At 39.4% G+C, this 21,089-nt stretch overlaps 1 protein-coding gene across 1 annotated transcript in view; it reads right to left on the bottom strand.

Annotated features, from left to right (window-relative positions):
* The window catches only part of LOC124155982 (neural-cadherin), a 1,049,301-nt gene that overhangs the window by 95,452 nt on the left and 932,760 nt on the right, over positions 1-21,089 (bottom strand). The window lies entirely within an intron of this gene.

The raw sequence follows: 21,089 nt of genomic DNA, 5'->3' as shown, positions 1-21,089 counted from the left end.
AATTAACTTTAATGAAGAAATGATTATTTTAGAAAATAAATATGGAAAATAATAATAAAATATCATGCATGGAATTAATTCATATAAAAAATATCGCATTGTTTTGGCTCAGATCACCACCACTTTGATCACCCGTTTATTATAACATAGAGCAATTAGGAATCGATCAAGGAAACACAAAATCTAGTTATTAAAATAATTTTCTGCGTATATCAAAAAACGTCGAATAAGTAAGTAAATTGATACTGGAATTACTAGAAACCGATAAAAGCATTGCGGATCTAATTTAGGCAAGAGAGACTGATTTACCGATCTTAAGTCACTCATCTGCGAAAATTAAATTTAAAAGCCTCCACGGTTGCTGTGTCATATTGACATAGCTACAAACAAGGCCGCACATAAAAATAGCTAAGGAAAATTAGCGAACAAGGGATAAAGTGTCAAAAAGTTTTAGCTGAAGAGCAATACATTCTTACAGACAAATTATCTTTTGCTTTAATGCAAATTAGAAAATAAAGAGACCTGACTATACTAAAAAACGCATTGAAACCGGTTGCGAAACAAAAGTAACTACTTGAGGAAAATTACCAGTAACTTTTAAGTTACTAAAACTTCAGAATTTTACGAGATTAAACCTCAAACAATTCAGTATATCTTTTACGTAACACAAGAAGATGAATGGATTCACCATTATTTCCATGAAATGGCAGAGCTTCTAGCATGTAGTATCTCTCTCCTTCCTTTGATTTCCATGCGCTGTATGGGTGATGACTTTTGGAAGCAAGAAAGACTTTTGTAAAAGTTTTGTCCCTCATTGAGACTCATCTTCAACATTTTCTCCTCTTAGGAGTGAAAGGGACGAATATTATGTTAAAAACTATTTGTCATAAGGGAGTAAAAGACAAAGAATTAATATAAAAACATTTTTTCTTTAAGTAACGACTATTCAGCTTCACATACCGTCTTCATGAATCGTGAACAATAGCGATATTGAAACTCATCTCACCCGCTTTAACTCAATGGTAATTGACGGGAAAAAATGAGACGTCGTGGGATATGAATAGCTTTCATTCATAAATGAGACCCTGAGTTGATTCTTTCCCGTGCTTGACTATGGTTGCAACAACGGAAGAAGTAAAAATATCACAGAAACTCCACTTGAGAAAAAGATAGCGTAGGAGATATTTTTCAATTCTTTGTGTCATTTTCATGCCTCTGCACAAAGTAAAATATTTTAGACTAGCCCATTTCCGCAGATAAATACGCAGTACAGCAGCACCATCAATTACAGATTATTCATTTGAAAAGAATGATTTCAGGACGAGCAGATTTTTAGAAAGTAATATGAGACCCTATTGTTTTCATTTTACTCTCAATTAACCATTTCACGACGAGATAGTCATCCCTCACTGAATTTGAACTCGCACTACGACAGGAAATAGAAATCACGCAATAAACGAACCGTCAAGATATTTTTAGGCTAGTTTTAAGAAAAAGAGCAAATAACATCAAAAAGAGCCATCAAAGTACTGAGAAAAAAGGCTTTAAGAAATATTGGAAGTAAAGTATGTGCTCAAATCTTCCTTTTTTCGCCATTAACCGAATGAGTATTGATTCGATATATCGTTTTGTTTTCTTCATCAAAAATTCAAGTAATGATAAATATAAACAAACCTGGAAGCAAAAATCTTATAATTGTGGTAAAAGCCCCATCAGCCGGAGTAAATGCAGTAACGAATTTAATGTCTATGGCTAACAAATTTGCAGTGATTCAAAACACTTCAGGGATAGAAGGTGATGCTCTGACAATTGGGAGATAGTATTGACAGCTCGTCAGACATGCGTGCTAAAGCCACATACCACAACATGGAAGTGGTTCATTGCAAACATTTTAACGCCCATTAACGTTAACATTTTAAATATTTTAACATTTTATTGGAATATACTTTGTTTTCCGGGCATGATGTCTGAAACCAAGGTTCTACCTACATTTTACGGTGTGAAATTAAAATGAAGCAAGTCAAAAAAGTCCCGCGTGGTGTGATTGAGATGTTTTCAAACCACCAAACTTCAATATTGACGAGGGTAAACAGCTTGGCATAATTTTAACTCGAGGTCAGGTCGGACAGAAAAACTTAAAGAAAGTAAAAGTACGAGAGAATACCAAGCGTAAAAAGTGGTCCATTATGCTATCCATGATAAAATATTCTCGGGAACAAGGACAAAATAGAGGTCAAAAACTTCGTGAGTCGCATGAGATAGTAGCCCAGCTGCAACAAACAGCACTGGCTCTTGAGAAGTGGCCGATAAAAAATTCCCTCCCGAAATATCCCCGAGTGGACAACACAGGAGAAAGAATATGAATGGAACATGCTCGCCCAGGACAGTGTAGAAAGGGGCAAAGATATCTGCTCGCACCCAGAATTTTCAACATTTATGCAAATATGCTAAGAAATGGAAAGGCATAAATGTGGCTGTTGACATATGCGATAGCTGCACTCCATCCCACGGTATGGAAAAATTAACTACAGGACCAAACAAAGAAAACAAAACAAAGACCAAAAGAGGCAACGAGGGTTATCTCACTCACGGGGCTTTCCAATATCACCGTAGATTCTTAATGTGTTTAAAAACAATTTTTTAAAAAACAATTTTTTTTGTAAGAAGAATGGTTGAAATAAAAATACGACCGCAAACGATTTAGCCGGGGATAAAATAATAATTTTGAAGTTTTTTTTGCTGTTATTGCTCTGACGGAGGAAACAACAAAAGGAGACGAGATGGATATTAGGTTGAAGCTGATCTATATTTCTTGATAAAAATATCCTTTGGGTTTATAATTTAATAAATCATGACATTTTAATCAAATGATGGACATATTAAATTGTAAAGGTATAATAAATGGAGTTAATACACATGTTGAACCAGTAAACAATTCCTCACCTTCAGTACAATACAGCATTAGTAAATGAATAAAAGATCTGTTATCTAAAACTGAAAAAAGATGAGCACCATTTATAATTCCTGTATTATTCCCTCTTTACTACGCCTTTTTTTTATCAAAAACGATAAAATATTTACTAAGAACAAAGTTAAATGAAGCAAATGCACTCTCCCTGCAGAATCCTTCATAAGTGGTGGCACTTGAAAAAGCAACCTAGGAATTTCAATCGAGGCCACAACGGTGACGCGGTTTCCAGCCGAGGATTCACTTACATTGCACCGACCTCTCATTATACCGAGAACCACCTCACGAAGACACGAGAGCGCTCATGAAAAATGCAACGCGTCAAGCGCCGCGACCCGAAGTTTCATCAGACGGATCGAAGGCGAAAATGGCTAAAGCGACTGTGAAAGACCGGAGTTAATGCGGAGAAAAAAGAAAGATAGACCAAAGGGAGGAGTGGATAAAAAGAAATAAGGAGGTCACTCCCACATTAAGTGATTAAATCCAAAGGTTGTTTTGGATAGGTAAGACTAGAGCTCATCCTGGACTAATCCACACGTATATGACTCTCACACATTCAGGATAGACCAATTCCTTTCCTTGGGCCACCTCGGAATTCGAGAATTTATTTTGAGGGTTCCCGTAGATCCCGGGATTGAACTCCAGACCCCTCAAACAGTAGCCAAGCAATCTCACCTCTAGGCTAACATCCCCATTCAGCGGGTAAAGAAAAAAAAGATTACCGAGGGAATTATTTGGGAGGACTCAGAGAGGGACTCGAATGGAAAAGTAACTGGTAAAAGTTATTCGGAAAGGGGTGTAGCACACACGAGAAATAAATAGAGCGAGGAATGATTGGAGAATCGAGACACTGTGCAGGAGGAAGAGGGGACGCTTAATAGACAGAAATGAGAGACAAAGAGAGATAGAGAGACAAGGGAAGCAGTTTAAAGCAAAAGAGTGGGGCACTAAATGAAGAGACCCAAGGAAAACAACATCCTCCCATTCCTCTATTTCAGACCGGGGATGAGGCTGGAAGCATTAAGGGGGCTACGTAGAAAGGTTCCGGGGGTGACGGGGGGGGGGGGGGGGGGGGGGTCCGGTTGGAGGTTTTTGTGAGGAGTTTGTTTGTCCAGTTTCGGCGGTAGCGGAACGGGCCATTCCGCTACTTCAACCTCCCTCACTCCTTCCCCTTTGTCCCTCTTGGCTATGCGCTTACTCGTCCACCAAAGATGCCACCCTCGAAATCCTAAACCCCAATATTTTCCCCAGACTTTCGGCACAAAAGCACACCAAGGTTTTCCGTTTTCACAGCCTTTACCCCCCTTCGAGCTGTAATTGCTTTCACTTTCTAATGATAAGAGTTTTCCACACTGAGAAGATCATTTTTCTTATCGTCAGCTTCCTTCTTTTCCTCCAAACACCTACCAACGCTGAGGTAATTTCAGTAGAGAAACTGAGAACAGAAGCTTCCTGACGGTTTCAAATCATATTTAACGTTGATTCGTAATACGCCAGAGTTTAACGCGCAGCTACTTGCCTCCTTATAAATAAACAGCACGAAATAACCCTACGGTAATTAAAGCTTTCACTAGACGAAATGCTTTTTGTGTTAGGCAAGATTACATATTAGTTTATTTTTTTGGGTAAAATTACTATTTCTAGACAAAAAAGAAAATAAAGGGAACAAAAGAATTGAGCGAAGGAATGTATAACTTTCGGCAAAAATAAATAAAGAGCCAGTTTCCAAGTCTTGTATATCCTAACATTTTAACGGCGCCAATCCCGAAAACAAACAACGCGAAGATATTATTATGAAGGAAAACTTGAACTGGGATTGCGGCACTGGTGGATGAAAAAAGTACTTGTGAGGTACGAATACGAGAATTCTAGGAAAAATCTCTGGCTATAGTGTGTACAGGTTTCCAAATAATTCCATCCCACTCATTATATCCTTTACTGAATCCAATTCTTAGTTCTGGTCCCTCATTTATCCTTCCAATTTTCTGCTACGCTTATCTGGTCCATTGGCTGCGTCCTGTTCCAGTAACCCAATACTTTATTAACGGGCTTAGTCTCCTTAAGATAACTCATATTTCTTCATACTACTTACTTACTACATACTACTATTTCAATTATGTTCCCTTTTATCTCGCTTATTCTTTCATCACAGCACCCAATGCGATAGACAGCATCATTTTATTACTCATGAATAGTAAGCATTTGGTCTGATTTTTTATTCATTACCGGTGGAATTCTTCATAGATGCATGCTTCAATCCACCTCCTCAGCCTTATCATTCGAAAAATCATATTGATCCAAAGCAAACTTCTATTATGGCAGTAAATATTACTATACACTCATTAAATCACTTAACTACTATGCAATTCTCTCCTTTAGTTCAATTTATAACAGTCATATGAACCATACCTAATAGTTTTCTTCGTACAAATAGATAGTTTCAAAGCACACCTTATATTTAATCAATTTCTTTTGGCAAACACTAATAATTCAACGAAATAAAAGTCAATCTCCCAAATGTAAATCGAGAGGACCTAAGGTTCTCTGATTTGAACTGCTCTTCATGTTTTTCGTCACATAAATCTTTATTTACTTGTCTCTCATTCCCATCACTTTTGTTTGGATATCTACTCCATTTCGAACTCTTTGGGAACGTGACCGTTTTGAGAGATAGGGATTCGCCGATAAGAGCCCGGTTAAATAAATCGTAAAACAAACGAATGGCTCCTGGAAAAAAGAGCCGAAGAGGCTCAAGACGGAAAGGTTCCGAGACATAAGAGGTTTCAGCGTCGTCGAAGTTATTTAGATTCCCTTCTTCTTCTCCATTTCCTATGTTTGATATGCCTATACCCTAAGGATGAGCGAGGAGAGATAGTCCGAAAGGGTCTTGGTGATGGTATTAAGAAATACTAAGGGGACTACGAAACTTTTCATTCTTCGAGTTCATTGACCAATTCTAATATTCAAACTGTAGGATATCACAAAAGTATTGTTTAATTCATCTGCTATAAACCGCCATTTAAAAAAAAATATGGCCACGCAGAAAAAATTAGTCTTTGTGAAGCGAAAGTTGGAAGGGATTGACTTCCAGACAGGTTGTTGAATATTCTCATTTACTCTGAGTTAATAAAAGACATAAAACCACTGCTAAAATTATTGGGAGGCATAATTGAGTGTCACTTTAAAGAAATTATTTTGGAGAGTATTTGAAATGAAACATGAGAGTAATTGTACATTTGTGCCAACTATTCCTATAAATGTGGGCAATTTTCATAACTATCACCTACACAACATTCGCATTCACCACTTTATTCTAAACGATAACTCCTAATCGTGTCATTTGCATCTATTTAAGTAATGCAGAGAAAGAAAATTTTAAACCCATTCTTCCATTATAAAATTAAAAATAAAAGTAACCTCCAACGCATCACAGGTCAGTTATACGAGATGGAATCATATTTATGCTAATTATGAAGTCAAAAAGCCCAATTTCAGAAAAGCAAATTTTGCACAAGTTTGCAAAAAAACAAACTTTACGTGAGCCAGACTAAGCACTTGCAAAATACGCGTTATACACTGAGCGGTCACGCAATCAACAAATTTACGCGTTTCATTAGCCTAAAAGTTCATACTCTCGCGGCAACGTACATTTGTCTTCCGAGAGATGGCTAATTTGAGTTGGTTTAAAAGATGAGGCCCTCCACTCTGCATCCTTGATGGACGCTGGTCCGAGCCGTAATGGGCGTACGCAATTTCGGGTCCGCGAAACACGGCTCCCGAGCCAAATCCCGATGAGAGAGAGAAAGAAAGAGTGAGGGAAAGGGAGAGAATGATTTAAACGGTTGCATCAAATGAGAGATTAACACCCGAGGAAATGGGGTAGTTTTTGCGATGTCCCTCTGTTGAGCCCAGCAGGCCAGAAAATATGGCGGACGAGAGAGAACTGGAGAAAGTAGAGAATCAGAGGTGCAGGAATCGGAAATGAAGGAGTTTAACAAGCCCCATAAGTGGAGAGTTTGAAGGCACCACATGCACTTAAATAAAGTTATATCGGTACCTATACATTCGTCGAGGCAAAGGATAACTTACAGGAATACACGGGAATTAGACGTTAATACAAATTTGCATTTTACCTCTTCGCATCGAATAAGTGCAAATGAAAGAGGAATGGAATACTTCGGTAGAAAACACCAAAACGCAATCAGCCACACCATGAGACTAAATGCCCTTATGAAGAATATCGTCTAGGGGCATGTGGATGGCCAGAAAGGCAGAGGCGGACCTGGATAAAAATAAAGAATACACCGGTATTAAGGCACCTATTTGAGTACCCAAGTACTAAATGCGAACTAATTACTAATACTAATAGTTGTTCGCGCATGTACAATTGTTAGATATAGGAAAGACTTATGAGGCTAAAATATGCCGTTTTTGGTGGTCTGGGAATAAAAAATAATAATACTAATTCCTTGAGTACGTTGGACACACGCCTGGCGGAGAGAAAGACTAAGAAGTCTTGCGGAGGGTGATCTTAACAGGAAAAAGAAAGAGCAAAGAAGAATCGGAGAGAGAGAGAGAGCGAGTATTAAGGTTGAGAGGGGACGAGACTACGTGCGCGGAGCTCCTGAAGAGGACGAGGTCAAAGAGGGTAAAGAGTGAGGGACAGAACCCGAGCGTGTCGCCCTCTTCCGGCTCAGGCGTTCCTCGAGGAGAGGAATGCGTTATGAAAGTTCCCTCTGCCAAGTCGGCCTTCACTTAAATGCGCGGGAGGAAATTGAAAACTTATTTTTTTCTTCAACGCGGTAGGCCTCTTGGCTATATTGCATCCGTTTCGTCATGCACTGAGGTCGACAAGGAAGTCTCTCATTCTTCTTGCAAGATCCGAAAGTAGGTAAAAGGGGGGAAAAGTAGGTCCGTAAAAAACGTTAAAATAGTGAACTGCTTTTCTCTCTGCCCCAAACTGGCTGCTATCAATAGAGCCATACCGTTAATGTTGCATGCTGTCCAAGAATTCGGCGGAGTCAACGTCCGTATGAGAATGCGAGCTCATGGTTTGGAGGCCGTTGATTAGTGGCAGTAATTAGAAATTAATTATTATAGGAGTTGTGAATTTATTTTCAAATGATAGCAATGGATCTATCCAAGAGTATTGAAAAAAAGACACGCCATCTCCGTTTAGTGCCAAATCCTAATAAAGTAACCGAACTGTAAAGAATTATTCACATTTACATTTGAGATCAATACTTGAAATCATTTGCTCAAAATAATAAGTTACATTTAAATGATGTATGTATCAGGTAAAAAAAATTAAAAGTAACTCGAAAAAAGTTGCATTAACAGTAATCGGTGAGCTTGGTTTAAGACTGATGTATAAAAAATAGAGAAAACATAATTAAATGAAGAGGAAAGACTATACATTAAGAAGAATTTTGCGGCCCTTAACAAAAGATGGAAAAGATATAGCTTTGCCGGAGTAGATGATTAAAGATCCATTTATCTTCGCGCGGAATACAGATCAAAGAGCCTCCATCATGACGAAGGACTACCTTGCAGAGAAGTATCACATAAATGTACGAAAGGAGCTAAATGTAATACTAATCTAATTTTACGGCACACCGACTGAGACTCATTGCATGCACTCTGCCACATGCCTTACTATAAACCTTCTGAGAAATGGCTTTCCCTCTGTACAAGTCTCCCTTCATTCCCCAATAACGCGGCTAAATTCCCTCTCAAAGTCTTGCCTCCATTTTGGGCACCCACAACCATTCGGAGCTCGTTTCCCTTCACTTCCTTCGCTTCCACGAATCCACCTCTGCTTCCAACCTACCCACGCGCGAACCACGTTTTAATATCTCGTTCTGCAAAGATTTCCAAGAGCAAGATATTCTCCAAGTTCAAGCTGCCTCTTTTTCTCTCCTCAGAATTTTCGTCACTTGCAATTTTTGCGGTTCCTTTCAAGTGCACGTGCGATCTCATATGCTACTTTGCGTACCTTGATTAGGGAGGCTGTATTTCCCTTCTTTCCTTCCGTTTGACTTGACGGATAAATACTTCGCCTCCTTCGCCTCGAAGAAATCAGCATAACAATTCCGCCAATTCGACGCAAAATTGATGGTAAACCTTAGGTGCTCTTTCGGGTTAGCGGGTATGGAGATGGGGTAAATAATTTTGCATCCAACTTACAACCATAACACTCCTTTCTAGCCAGAAATAGCGAGTATCTTATATCTAAGCTTTTGTCAGACGAAAAAAGAATCTTTGAACAAGTAAAAAACGCTTTTAGGCCAATGTTACCGTAATGCAGAGTAAATGGGAATACACATTAGTAATAGAAAGGTCGTTGGTACATAATCTGAGACAAAGTCACCGTGAGAGCAAATTTCCGATGGTAAAAAGTTAAAATTTTCCCAAGATACAGATATGATAAAAATCATAGAAAAGTACCAGCACAACACCAATCACTCTGCTGCATTACATATCCAAGCTTTAATTTCTTAATTTTGCATCTATGGCAATTCCTGAGGACTCGATGAAGATCATTAAAAGCCCAATAAAACTGCATTTTTTATGTTGTAATGCAATTTATGCCGATAAGGGAGTAGCCATCGTTTGTTTGAAGACATTTGAAAATAGTTGGGAATCAAAAGATTTTTCTCCTAGGACAGGAAAATAATTTGATGAATTCGACGTTTGTCGCTTAACACTTCATGGCTCATACAAATATCGTTGGGATGTTACAAATCCCTCTTTACATGCCATTCTATCCACATAATTTTAGATTTAAAAGCGCGAATGAAGCAATTAAAACGACTCTGGAGGTGATTTAACTGGTGTATTTATGGAATAACTAAAAGTTTTGGTCATTTCAGCAACGTCGAGTTAATTACCGTGGAGCCCTGGAGCGAATGACTCAAAATATTAAAAAATCCTCCTTAATGGCCAAGAAAACGCTGTAGGGGCTCATTTATCCCATTTTTTTTTACAAGAACCAGAAGTGTCCTTTTCATTATAATGTTAAAAATAGAGCTTAAAACTCTACTGATGGGAAACAAGCGCTTATCTTTGAGGTCAATATTGACATTTTTTAATATCTTTTTCAAAGGTCTCTTTTATTTCAAGGTAAACAGGCACGTGTGAAATAACACGTTCGCTCAGCACGAGGAAGGATTTGAACACGGGATGCAAGGAAAATAATCCAAGAGCTTAACGGCTTTAACAAGATGTTGGAATAAAAATCTTTCTCGATATCTAAAACTCAACGCCACAATTATTACACGAATAAATCAACGAATTTCCACTGCTGCAATCTTGCTGGCGTGGACATGTTGAAAGCGAAAATTAAAGAAAATCTTAACACGCAGGACATCCGTCTCCATAAGTCTCGTACTTCATCTTTAACGCCATTAAACCCCAATATGTGGATACTACTGAGGATTAATGTGGTAGCCTTGAGACTTGATTGCTTCTCCAGTGTCAGAGATCAATTGGGAACTTAAAAAAATAAACTCTCGGAATCGATGGATAAAAGAAATTACAAGATTGATAAAGGTGCTGAGAGATGGCTGACGAGCAAATGAGGATATGGAAAAAGGTCCTCCAAGCAAGCCGTTCCGTAACTCAGCGACGACGAGGTAGGATAATAAAAACGAGGCAAAACGAGTGGATGGAGAGAGTGGGCAACGTTGACCTGACCGAGAGGGCAGGGAGAGAGATGAAAAAAAGAGAGAGATTAATTTTGAAATTGGGGTGACCCTGCGAGGTTGGGAAATTAATCCAGCCTCGGTGGAAGGAAAGGACTGGCCAGAAGAGGTATGGACCAGAGGGGAGGAGTGGAAAAAATTATAGCAAAGAGAAGATAGAGGAGTGGTTGGGTGAGGGTGACGGAGAGGGATGTGCGTACGTAGGTAAAACGAATGAGTAAGGACCCTCGAGAGATATTTCCACTTGGAGATTCAATTAGAGAAAAAATTGAAAAAAAACTGATGACTGCAGAGGGTAAGGGTAAGAAAAAAACAAATATATGATGGGGAAATTTACACGTGTATTCATGTAGACTCGCGTGCATTTACTCATAGGACAATAAAATCATTTTCATCAAAAATAAATTTCTGGCTTCTTTCTCTGAAACACCGGTGTGCATGAAGTATACCGGCCTACCGTCAAGGATTATGAGCTCCTGAGCTATATATTATATATGATTGCCTCAAGCTCAGTGAGAAAAAAGAAGATACCCTAATATGTAATCAATGTAAAGAAAATATTCCAAGGTCGATATTTGTCTGTAATTTTTAGATTCTATTGACGAAGTAGATATAAGTGGAAAATATGTTATTAATAGAAATAAAATATTTCATAGTCAATATTAGCCTCTGATTTTTATAAGTAAAAGATGAAATAGATATACGTAGAATATGCAAAATTATCTATGGAGCTCTGGCACTTTACTTCCCTCGTAAACTGTAAAACGTTTCCAGCATATCGACCCCCTCTACTTAAACTATTAATTTAGCACCCAGCATTGTAAAAATTATTAATGCGACCCAACCTCTAGATTTTATATGCTTGATTCATGGATAAATATACCAATTATTATATCAAAAATTATGTGTTAAAAACGAAGCTTTCGGCGTCAAAACCATTCGGGGACTAATGAAATCAAGTAGGTACGGAAAACTGGAAAATTTTCTGCTTAACGTTCATGGGAAATCGATGCATACTTTCTCTCGATATGAGAAATACCTATCTCCCTCACGAGGATGAGAAGAAAATTGAAAATAAAACCGGCACGAAATTCGGTAATGGTTTCTCTATAGGCGCGCGCGTTTGTGTAAGCAGACATACGCGGCCACACACATGAAGGTATCGGGAGGAGGAAAAAAGAGAGAGCGGTGGCTATGGAGAAAGTACGGAGAGAGAGAGGGAGAGAGAGAGTGGGCTGATCCGTGCATATATATCGGATTTTGCGCGGGTGCAAGGGGAGCAGGGCGAGAAGGGAGAAGAGTGAGAAAATATTATTTTATCGCCGTTCAAATCAATACGCACGTCCATTCCCCGCACATGGGTTGGAGAGAGAGAGAGGCGAAAAGGGACCCAGTAGTCGCTGGAGAGTTTTATTCCTCGGGCTGAAATTGCCGAAGAGCAGTGGGTGGAGTGGGGTGTTATGGACCGGGCAGTGGAGAACGCGGGCGTCGACTGAAACACTCGTGGGAGTGTGAGGGGCATTAAACAAAAGCAATTACGTCGATCCACCGTTTCTCGCTCATATCCTCGCCGAACTGTTTGCGTTTCAGGCCGCCACAACTCCCCCTCCCATCTCCGTCATTGCCGCCTCTGCGCAAAACAGTTGATACGCGCGGGGCGAATTGGGTTGCTTATACAACGGTTCCACTCAAGCAGAGGGTCTCAACGCTTCACGGCAGTGAGTTCTTCCAGATGACGGAAACATTTTTAGGAAAGGACCAGCGGCGGATCCGGGACAGGGAAAAGGGGGGGGGGAACTAGGTGGGGTAACCTCCCAGCAGTATCGGGGGTCCGGGTTTACCAAAAATTTGAGAATTTGGAGGCTTTTAGCAATACTTTGAGGTTGTCTCAATACTAATTTCCCATAGAATCAAGTTTTTAAAACAAACATCTATCCTCTTTTTCGTATCGTATGTTATGGTCTTTGGAGGAGGCGACCGACAGTAGAAGTCATTTACGCCATTAGGGATTGGAAGGTAAGGAAGGGTGGAGAGGAACCCGACATCGGCATTTGCCTGCTCTTAACGAAAGGCGCCAACGGGACCACAGCTTAACGTCCCATCCGATGGACGGAGTGTCCCGGCAGTGAGAGTCTTTGAAAATTTTATGCCACCACCGGGATTTGAACCCGAGCCCATGGGGTGGGGAGTCAACACATTAACCACCCGATTCCCTCCTCTTTCTCAAGGTTCTTCTATCCCCTATATATTCGACAAATGAACAAAATTACCATTTTATCTAGTGTAAATTGGATACTCCAGGGAAGGCTATAGACTGTCTTAGGCCCTCTCTGGATCTATAACTGGCAAAGACGGAACGTTTATTGACACGCACTAGGTTCTATCATGGAGAAAAACTGGATATAACACATGCACGCGTTCGTGAGCAGGTTTTGATTAGCGGCTACTTAAAAATAGGGGTGGAATTAATTCCCAGACCTGTACGGAACAAGTGATGACAATTCGGAACGAACTGAATTCTCGAGTGCCGCAAAGAAAAACCCCACTACGCCGCGATAGCTGTCATTAGCACTGGGTTCATTTTTCATCATGAGCGACGCTCAACGAGTACCTACTTATCACGAACAACAGAGCCAGTTTGCGCAAGGGGCAATGTAATGGGTTAATTGAGGCCAACATCGGATCGGATGCACGCTTTGTGCAGGAGGAGGGACTTCGGGATGCGGGCATTGCAGTACTTCACGTGGTGGAATATTTGCTCCGCGAAAATGCAGATTGGGTGCTTGATGGTAAGTGTATGTACACAATTGAGTGACGCTTGACTCAAAAGAAAGATTACCCTAGCCCATAGTCTGATTGAATTCAGGGTGAAACTACTTGAAAAATCACTTAGAGTTCCATAATTTTATTCTCAAGCAATTTAAACGTCGTCTGTCACCGGTAATCGTGAATGAACTATACAGTTTCTCAAATAAGCTTCACTATTATCCTTAATTTGATAAGGGGCCTCGGATGTTTTATAAGTAAATAATTTAATTCTCTTCCCTCACTTTCTTGATAAAAGTTATGGTGTGCATGAAATACAGACGAAATAGGAATCGTCAGAAAATATTGACCGCTATTCACGAATTAGTTAAAGCAGAAAACATTTTTCACTCATTTTTAAGAACAATATTAACAACTATAAATCATTTTTACCACCCACTACATTTGAAGGGCATTAAAGCATAACATTTTATGTCAGGACCATCAGCAAATGTCTAACTATTTAGGTTAGAAATATAATTAGGCTCCATTTACAGCCGCAAAACGGTCGTAATTATAAATCAACGTAAGATTACAAATAAAGAGAATTATACCTCGGTGTGCGAAAAGACCTTACGCCTCATTTGACTTGTTCCACGAGATTGTGGAAGGCTCGGTGGCAGCCAAAAGACGCCGATACAAATGATCCGAAAGCAGGGCAGCTTTAAAAACGGCCTCAAATGAAACAATCCTTGGGATCGAGGGCGTAATCGAAGGAAAATACGACGGGCGAAGATTGAAGAGAAACAAAGGGGACTATAGGGGGCGAGCTTGGGTGGACGGGCAGAGAGAGTGACTGGAGCTAATAAGGCGACGATTGATGCGTAAAAGGACTAGAAACTCCCCGGGCACCCCGCCACGCCCATCCAATGAAAAGGGAAAGCGAGGGATTCGAAGAAGGAAGAGAGTGGGAAGAGTACAGGGGAGGAGACGACTCGCAAAGGGATTATAACGTACCATGGGTAGAAGGGAACCAAGGCCGGAGCGAAAGTGGGGTACATCCCTCCTCCGAAATGTTCGGTAGATACGGCCTCGTGCGTATCCTCTCCGGGCGAAAACCCCAAAAGGTACCCCGCTCCTACCTAAATTTTTTCTTGACTACGGCCTTGATGGGAACCCACCAATTCGTTCCGTTTCGACTGATTCCTCTTCAGATTCCCGACCCAAATGACACGAGCAACACACCACCATCCATCCGACCCTGACAGTCCGCGAAAGAGGCCGGGATCAACTCGGGGCAAAGGCTTCCGACGAACGGGTTTCGTGTGAGGTGGAGTTGGGGGAGGGAGAGAATGTTTAAGGATTAACGACCCCGGGATAATCTGAAGGACCCAACTCTCCCGACCGCGCCCGAGTTTAGGGGGCAGGTGGGAAGAGGGAAAGTTGGGTACACGCAGTAAGTCAACGTGACGCGGGAAAGGAGGAGGAGCATGAGAAAGGAAGGGAATAAACGGAGAGAAGCGCTGAGGATTAGGCAAGAGAAGGGAACACGAGGAGGTAAAGCTCGCAAAGGTGTGGAGGATCGGGGGAGGACAAAAGACTGATAAGCGCCGCGCTAACTAAATGGTTAATGAGACGACCGATGAGATCTCAATAATTAAGGGAGGGATGCGGAGATGGACCAACTCAACAAACACGGGAGATTAATACGTCGCACATCCAGCGCTTTCGTCTCTCGCCAGCGGTGAATGCACATTGAAGGCACTGCGCTATTTGAGCGGACGGTCATGAACTATAGCGGAGGCTGATTCTATCGACCATACACCGGAGCAAACTGAGCAATATGGCAGATAATAGCAACATAATTGCTAGAGGTCGTTGCCTAGAGAACCCTTTTGATACTTTTTTTGCGGGATCATGTCTAACATGAAATGGGGCAACCTCATGTCAGGTCATCGCAATCACATTACGCATTGTTTGGCGAATTATTTCAGCTTCGTTCTCTCGGAAAAAGAAAGTTTTTCCACTCTTGGAACATAGCTTCTTTACATTCCACTGACCCATTAAGAACAGCAATCAACGACCTGTATTCGTATTATAATTCTATTCTGCATTGATCAATAGCAGCTTCTGTAGCATATGAAATTTTTTATATAAATCCAGACATCGCAAACACTAAATAAAAATTGAAAAAGCCAACCATTTATACATTTCACACAGGGTGACGTAAATATTTTACCTAAGGAAGTGGTGATTATGGTAAAGATCGAAAATTAAACGCAACTCTATGTAAAATCTTAATACATCAACAAATATAATTTAATAGCATTAATGAGAGCGAAATTTGTAGGCAAACATACAGTCATGGAGAAATATGCCGCAAAGTTACAATTTATACCGATGGCTATTCAGAATAATGATCCTACCTAAATGATTTCATTCCAAAAACAAAAATACTAAATCCTTGTAAATGAGATAATCTGAGCTACAATACGTATACAGAATGAAATAAAAAAATTGGATTCGTTTGGAAACAAGAAAAGGTACAGACAAAAACTTATTAAACAAAAAACTGACTGTAATCTTAACAAGAACACCAAAGAGGCTAACTTTTCTCCTTTTTTATTTTTCTCTAGCCAAATAATTATTGCAGAATAAATTTCGAGGAGGTTTGGGTTTTCTTGAGCCATTTAAACCAGCTAAGTTTCTATATTAAGATTTTAGATATAAGAATAATGCCAGTCCCTAGCACCTAACAACACCCTCTAGCCTTAATAAAACATTTTCCCCCCAGAGAGACCATTCGAAAATATAAGTGCCTATTTGTATACGTACTTATCGCGAAAAAAGATTATGAAAGAATAAATTTAATAAAACATTTCTGGAGGAAGACAACGAGATAAAACACATTCGAAACTCACATTTAACTTACAATTTCAACGGCAAAAATATTAAAAAACTATTTCTAAAATATCGTATGATAAAAAGTCGATTAAATGTGTGAGAATGTTGAACTTAATTTTTAATTATTTAAACAAAATATTCAGAATAGTTTTAGTAGCTACCAGGGATGCTAACTCTCAGATGGAATAGATAAGATGACAACTTGCGTGTTGATTATAATGCACAGAGTAGCTATTGCATTTCAAGCTCATACGAAATGTAAGTATGCCTCACGATGAGCTCGAGTAACAGGATAAAATGTACAGCAGGCTGAGGCGGAAAGTCATGCGCAGAAGTGGCTAGAGATAGATGAAGGTATATGCAGAACATGAGCCGCGGGCCGAGTACTAGAGGTACTTGCACTGAGGGTAATGAGCGAGAAAGAAGCATTACAATGCAACGCTAGACCACGACAGTGGCAGCTGTCACTTGCAACGAGTGAAGCTGCCATTTACACTATAAAAATGAAAAATGATGAAGAAACCGAAGGAGAACTAGTACGAGGTAAGAGAAACTAGGTTGCAGTCAGATTTTTTTTCGGAGAAAGAAATGACAATAACACAGCGAGGCTAGTGCTAGTTGCAAGGAGTACAAAATATAAATTTTGAACACGCGAATCAACAAAACGGTAGGTGTAAATTACTGAAGAAGAAAAATGTATGCTTGCGTATGAACAAATAGACCTGGTCAATGAGTAAACCATCTCTTAATATCCGAAGCCTGGAAACGAGAAAATTCCTCGGCTATATGATGACAAAAACTTCAATTTCTCATACGAAAATTAAGTATGCATATCATTTCCTCATATGACATCGGATAGCAGTGTAACTAACACAATAAAAACCTTCCATCAAAGTGAAGCGAAGAGCGAAAGTGTATTTTATCTCTTACCTGGGTCAAGTCATACATGATGTTGTAATATATTACATGCATCACAAAGCAAAAAACATCCACTACTTGGCCAAAGATAAAACAATAATGTTAAATACAACACAAATGGTCATCAACGCATGCTGTTTACTTGAGACTAGCTCACACACACATACAATCAAGGGCACTATGCATTCACAAGCTGAGATGAAGCTAACAAAAAATTATGAATACAACACAAAAAATGCAAAATGATAACGGTGGTGAGGATGATGGCAATGACTGGTGACCTGGCTGAAGTACGTGATACCTTATGAGCCAGCTCAGCCACGCGAAGCGACAATTCACGTGTGGCGTCGGGAACGTTTGGGATGTCAAAAATACAGTAGATACTCACTCCGCCCACTTCACTGGTGCGCACATAAAATTTTCAGGAACACACATGAGGAAACTCGCATAAAAGAGAAAAATCTAACCAGACCGCTGCACTTGAAACTCACCTTAGAGATGCACTTGTACCCGTGGAAACGAAAAAAACAACAAAACAGCCGGAGAAAGGCACGGGGATATTCAGAGAGACTGAGACGTAATTACCTGAAGCAGACATATGGCACGTGAAACCGTTATGAATGCGGGTAAGAATAAAAAATGGCCGAGGAGAGAACCTCCGCAATCCTGAAACATGCCAAAACTCGAGCGTCGACAAAAAATATAGAGTTGGTCTAGAGTCGTGAATTTCGTTTGAAGTTTCTCCAATTCACTAACCAGCAGATAACCTCATGCCTCACAGCAGATGTAATTTACTTGAATATAACCTGATTCATAATCACACCGAACGCGATCAAGTGTAACGAATTAAATTTAATAATCCCATTGAAATTACTAATACTTAGAAATCAGAAAAAAATCGGCATTTAAAAAGATTTTACGATCGTCGGATTTACTAACCACTAGTATACAGTGGTAGCTATGTACCAAGAGCCGTACTAATTTACATATACTAGAGAAATATCAATAAATGAATCGACCAATTTGAAAATCCTCAGCCCAAGAAAATAGGTATGGAAGTACTGCAAAAATGAAACGAAAATATCCCTATAATTTAGCCATAGTTTCTTTCCCTATTCTTCTTTTACTACCTCATACTTTTCATAACCAATGACTCAAATTTTCTCAAGGACCCCCTTGCAGAAAACAACACGTTGATAAATTGCCTGGACAAGCAGTTTGGAAGATTTCAACTCATTTGTTTATATTGTACGCATGAATAAACTTGAAAGAATCATAATTGTGAACAAACGGGTCGAAATGAAGTCCAAAACAAGGTAGGATAAATATATCCACATGAGAAGAGGCTTTTAAAGACAGTCAAGACTGCAAAGGGGTACCTACGATATTTTCATGGTGATTTGAATCGCGTATGCCCTGTATTAACACGCATTATTTCGTTCGCGCACTATCAAACAGTTTGTGTATTTTTCCTGAAAACATAGTCATTCCCATTGTTTAACATGCTCCAGCACCAAGCACAAACACCAATCGCTAAAAAACCGGGCGGATGGATGGAAATAAATTAAACCGCTTTGTGACTCCATCTTTAGCAGCGAAGTGGCTTCAAAGCGGCTTCAAAGGGATGTGAGGAGGAAACGTTTGTCATCGGAGCGGACGGTTGTCAGTGGGAACAGCTATCTGTCGTTTCCTTCCCGAGCGTGACGGATTACGACAAGTGAAACGTAGATAGGGCACACAATGGGTCGACCTCACTGTGACCTCGTTAAGCGGACGCAGGCTTGGAGGGGTCGGTAGTCGATGCAGGGGATCGAATTGTGGACGATGGGTTGGCGTGACGGGATTGGTTGCTTTTCTCGAAGGATCGATTTGGGCTGTCCATCCCCTTAACAATGGAGCAGAAATAGGCAAGAGGACACTGAACTGTACTCGTGATAATTTTACGTCCAGATATTTGAGGTAGTCGCATTAGATCCGTTTGTCCTCCACGTACTCAATAGAATATAGCTGAACTTCGTGAATATAATACGCATGATTAAGATTTAATCTAACTTAAAAAAATAATCCGCAAGTAGACTTAAAACAACTTCAAAAGAGAACTAACCCGACCCTAACATAATTTCTTGCGAATCTAGCTATCGTATGCAATTTTTATCAAATAACCTCCGATTTACCGAGGTTACATGCAAAATAAAGCAAACATTTTCTTGTATTATCTCCAAATTGAAATCAAAATCTAATCAACCCGCCAAGGTTTTTTTTTACCATCGCATGAAATCATTTCAAATTTTCCGGAGCGTTTCACTCTTGCTTCAACTCCGTATCACAAAATTACATGCTTCCACGGATTTTCAGCAATATCAAATATCACTTTCCCTCTTCGAGAGATTAAAAACAAACTGTCTCTCCCATCAAGCAATTTACGCGGCTGTAGTATTTAACAAACGATCGTATTGAGAAACGTACTGTCCATTCGATTTAAGAAACTAAAATAAACTTTTAAAAATTTCGTAAGCAAATATTATCAAATAACTCCACAAGCGTCAAAAATGCAGAGAGTAGAATTTTCATTCAGATTAGATACAACAGAGAAACAAGATTTTTCGTAATTCATGGTGTCGAGTGAAATGCTATTGCGTTCAGAATTTGAAAAAAAAATCGAGAGAGGAAATAGCAAGAGCGAAGAGTATATAAAGAATATATGAGCGAAAAAAGGTAAATTGAAGGCCATGGGGAGAGGGATAAAATACCATGGGATGAAATGAACTTCGTGTCCTCACTGAATGTGGCGATTCAAACAGCGGGGCAGAGCGTACATGATAACTCGATTATTATCCAGCGAAAAATCTAAAAAAAAGACAAATTTCGAGGCTGCTCCGCATGAAACAAAGGAAAAACCTCCCATTATCGAATGCGTTAGCTATGGCTACGGTAAATTATTTACTCGGGTCAAACATCACCTGCGTTGAAAAAAACCAAAATAAGAGAGTAATCATTCACTGATTGACAACATGCCGACTATTTCACGATTGAGAGAGACACGTAGAACTCAATAATATTTTTTTATATTCATATTAACTCCAAGCAATCAATCCTTATTCATATTTTATCACTTGATGTCCATATATTTTGTAATTTCTATCATAATTTCTAGGAAAACAGATGGCAATATTGTAGCGTAAAAACAGGAAAGAACTGTTATAAAACTCACGAATTAATTTCGTGTTATAAAAGCAAATATTTCCATTTGAAATGAATCATATGGCCTTCATGTTTTAGGCACAATGGGTTCCTATTTACTGAGGTAAGTAAAAGATAAAATCGGTGAAACTGCACTAAATTTATGAGTTTGTAAAGCAACGCTTAGATTAAATACGAGACAAATATGATTTTAAATAATATTTATGGAGAAAATACAGTTACGATTTAAATTCCAAGTGAACATTCATACTTGGAAGTTAGAGTTTAATACAATTATATGGTTATTAACTTTATATTAATTATGATGTTTGAATAAAAATAAATTTAATTTCTTAAGAATTTACAAAATTGTAACCTACGAATAAGATAAATTGTAACCTAAACGGTGGAAGGAGAGCACTCATTGATCTATGCAGAAATGGTAGCGAATGAAGGAAACTGCTTAGAGGATGAAACAACATTGGCTTTTCTAGATAAATTTTTACATAGAAATTTACCGCGAGAAAATATAAGACTAAAACTAATTGGCGATGGATTCACGAATAATGGACAGGGGGATAAAATGATGATGATTCATACTAATATACGCCGTATAATTGGAAACTTTGCGTAAGTTCTATACCTGTAGAAGTCTGTTAGGATATGGGCCC

The sequence above is a fragment of the Ischnura elegans genome, chromosome 3 (assembly GCF_921293095.1).
Source record: "Ischnura elegans chromosome 3, ioIscEleg1.1, whole genome shotgun sequence".
NCBI lineage: Eukaryota > Metazoa > Arthropoda > Insecta > Odonata > Coenagrionidae > Ischnura > Ischnura elegans.
The sequence above is the reverse complement of the archived record's forward strand: the minus strand, read 5'-3'. Positions and strand labels throughout refer to the sequence as shown.